Source organism: Orbicella faveolata, unplaced genomic scaffold (assembly GCF_042242905.1).
Source record: "Orbicella faveolata isolate gen_17 unplaced genomic scaffold, um_ofav_v1 contig_15, whole genome shotgun sequence".
Lineage (NCBI taxonomy): Eukaryota > Metazoa > Cnidaria > Anthozoa > Scleractinia > Merulinidae > Orbicella > Orbicella faveolata.
The window spans coordinates 9,651,948-9,655,704 of NW_028301542.1; the positions used below are offsets into that span (position 1 = coordinate 9,651,948).

Below are 3,757 nucleotides of genomic sequence, written 5' to 3' on the forward strand. Positions count from 1 at the left end.
TTCTTCCGGGTTTTCTTGCAGTAATCGGTTTCGTTACGCTCGGGTCAAAGGTCACGTTTTCAGGAAGAAGTGCTGCATTTAGTTCGCTATCTCAGCGCACGCGATTTTATTTACCCAAAAATTTTATTTCACTAATTTGAAGAAGAAAGAATGCTCTTTCACACCAAACTAGTCGTTTTGGGAAAAGCCGTGTACCAGAACGCCTTTTTAGCATTTGAAAATAGGCTAAATGTAGACCTCTTGTAAAGCTGTCTTGGGTCGTTAATTTAGAAAATTCGTCAAATATTTAAGTTCTCATCAAATCACGATCTATTTAGCTCTAAATAGACAAGAAAGGAAGTACAAATACGACGTGCAATCAGTTTGTAATGAAGATTTTTACTTTTGAGTTTACGAGCCTCTGAATATACCGCTCATTTTCGATGGATTTTGGCCGATTTGGGGCATCGAAACGAAAAAGTTGCGGAAAAAAATAATTTTTGATTTATCGAACTTAAAACGATATTTTTGTAACTAGTGCCCGTAGGGCTTCATTCTGGGCGAGTTTGAAGAAATTCGATTTTTTCGCTATTTCCAAGTCTAGTTGATATTTAGGCGAAGCTGCTCTTAAAACGTTTTGTTGCCGTACAAGTGTCGGCCTTAGTGTTTGTATCGATAAAACACGCGTCCCTGACTTTTTTCCGAGGACCCCGGTTAATACGGACACCCCGTTAATACGGACATTTTGGCATGTCCCCTTGGCGTCCGTATTAACGGGGTTCCACTGTATGTTATTTGTTGTAACTGGTATTGACATAGATTAATATATTGCCGACATGGAACAGAAAACTGTGCGCTAGCGTAGTACGCGAAGGCTCACGATTAGTACGTTTGTAAAAAGATACGTAAACAACTCATCACAAAGTCTGCATTGCCCACTTACACGCACGCGCACTTCTGAGATATGATATAGTCATTTCAAATGTACTGAAGAGTTCTCAACTAGTATCTAACCAACCAAAAGGTAAGCCCCATAATAGTGTCACTCTGGATCCATTAGACTTTGAGTCTATTAAAAACAGGAATCGGAACAAAAACAATGTCCATTCGTGTTGATTAAATCAGCAGATGACGTGACGAGGGGTTCTCTGGCGCGTTACATGAGTTGGCGTGACTCACGCAAACCTCAGACTTTTCTGTGACTTCTCTCTGCGCCCGGTATGCAGCTTTTCAAGGTTCTTGTTTGTAAATGCGTTGTTGTTTTAGGCAAATACGGAACCCAAAGCACTAGGTTAGCGAGGTTACCTCTGTTGGTCTGCATAGCATCTGCCTCACTGTCTTCCTAACTGCGGTTCGAAGCTCGCGAAGGCGCCAGCAGAACAATATTGGATTGACGGATGAGTTCATGTATGCCGTGGTGTCTGTTAAATTCCATGCGCTAGTCAGTTGAATGCGAGGAACACCAAACATTACCATGGCAGTAAACAACGGTAGATAACAAAAAGTCAACACGATGTAAAACACGAAAGTGTCCATGGCACGTTTTATCGATCGCTCCGTGCTCTGAGAAGTTTCAGTATTTTCTACAGCCTGTCTTTGAGCGTGAATTTGTAGGTGATGATGACGAACAATCCTGCAGACTCGGATGTAACAAAAAGTTGAAACTAAAAGACAAATGACAATACAAACAGCTGCAGAAAAATAATACGCCTTCTCTTTCCAAAACGTTGAAAAGGAGATGACAAAGATAACGATCCAAAGAGTTACTGAGGCATATAGAGCGCGATGCGCAGTCATCAAGTTTGGATATCTCATGTGATAGTGAAGAGCCAAAACCGATCCACACTTATAGCTGTCATTGTCGCGAGTGACACTCCACATGCACAAAACGACAATGGGTTCACCACTTCGTAAAGGAAATCGTTTTCCATTAATTCAGAGGCAATATAAAGCGGCTGTACAACAAACCCAACTAGAAGGTCAGAAAAAGCCAGACTGCAGAGCAAAATGGTGGACGGCGAGCGCAGATGAGGAGTTCGCGAGATGGCGGCAACCACCAGAATGTTGCCGATAATGGATATGAGTATCAGTGGTACATTCAATACACAGTTTATGATGACAACAGTTTCAGGACGAAAATTATCGCCACAACTGCCTGAATAATCAGTATCAGATTGGTTTGCCATTCTCGCGTGCGCTGGGGCACACTGCGCTGTTCAGATCCAGTACTTGATGTGTACAGCTGGGCAAATGTGATTCCTGATAACTTGACGATATGCTCAACACATAAACAAAAAAAGCCTGCCGTGTTTAACCGATGTAGTTTAACTGGTCGTTAACTTTAGCTCCTAAACGACTTCTTCAGTAGTGAGCGACCTATACTTCTACGAATTTCGATTGTTCAATGTCCGTACAGGAGAGACTTCCTCAGATGTCACCGGTTCTATTTAAGTGATCAGGAAATTAATTTGTGCGATGAAAGAAGGCGACATGTGATGTGAGTCAGCTGCATTTTTGTAAAAATATTATTGCAGCATGTTGCATATTGCAAAACCAAGAGACGATGATCTACTCTCGTGATGTAAAACCCATACACCAAAAATCGAGTATTAAGTTTGACTCTTAGAACAAGTAATTTTGGGCCTAAAGCAAATAACTTCTTTTACCACTTTGTAGTTTTAAATTAAACCAATCTTTTTGAACAATTTCCTGTGAAATTTTAATCTAAAACTGCTGTCAGCTCTCAAGCTCTCATTGACAATGTTTGATTTGTCATATTTTACGCTCTATGTGTCTGTCTCTGTCAAGTTTGATTTTGTTACGATCAAGACATGCCAAATCAACCTCTCTTTGGCATGCTATTGATATTCGGTTATAACTTACAGTTGGACTTTGTAAAGCCCTTGATGAAACAAATAAATTTCGGGAGAAATTTTAAAAGTTTGGCATAGAGCGGTTTTCAATTGAGTGCCGTAAAACCAAAACCAAAGTAATCAATCTAGCCAATCACAAAAGGACACAGACAAAACAGTGAACCATTAAAAACTCGAAGTAATTACATGCAATCATTACATGCAGCTGTCTCCAAGCGCGGGAAAACGCGTACGGGAGAGTCAAGAGTGGTTTTGGTTTAACGTCTGATTGGATGAGAAACTGGCGCGAGTTTTTTTAAGCCAATCGTGTAGAACCAATCACTTTTCGACACTCCCTTATTGATAACAATGTTGCATTAACCATGGAAATGACGCAGAAGCCACAAAGAAATTATTTATCAAATCCCTTCATGTAACCAACAGTCAGTCACTCGGACAAAGATGTTAAAAGGACAAACTAGGTCCATTGTCAATAGATTTCGAAACCTTTTACATTAATTTCGCTCGGTTCAGTTAATCTGAATAAGTTGTGACAAGACCATTGCGATGTCATGTTACAATGAACTGATCATGATTTCCATCTGGTTATGCTGAGAATTACTCGTCCACTATATGAAGCCAGGAGCCCATCACTCAGAGTGTGCAACTCCCATACTAAGCCTACGTCACGGCAGTTTTACAGACCGGTCTATTTTAGACTTCTTTTCCCGCAAAATAGGTCAGTTCCAGTCTACATGAGCGCAAATCGGTAAGGAGAAAAATAGCTTACCTCACATCAGGAGCCCATCACTTCTGACGTCAGTTAAAAATTAAGTCCGTGCTTGTGATTGGTCCCTGAGGTTCCTGTGGAGGTGTGAATTCGCGGTAAATTTAAACTGAAAATAGATCGATCTGTGAAAACGCCG

At 40.8% G+C, this 3,757-nt stretch overlaps 1 pseudogene; it reads right to left on the bottom strand.

Moving 5' to 3' along the window:
- Positions 1 to 470: 470 nt before the first annotated feature.
- On the bottom strand, positions 471 to 2,327 carry LOC110051257 (melanocortin receptor 4-like; annotated as a pseudogene).
- Between the last annotated feature and the right edge of the window lie 1,430 nt (positions 2,328 to 3,757).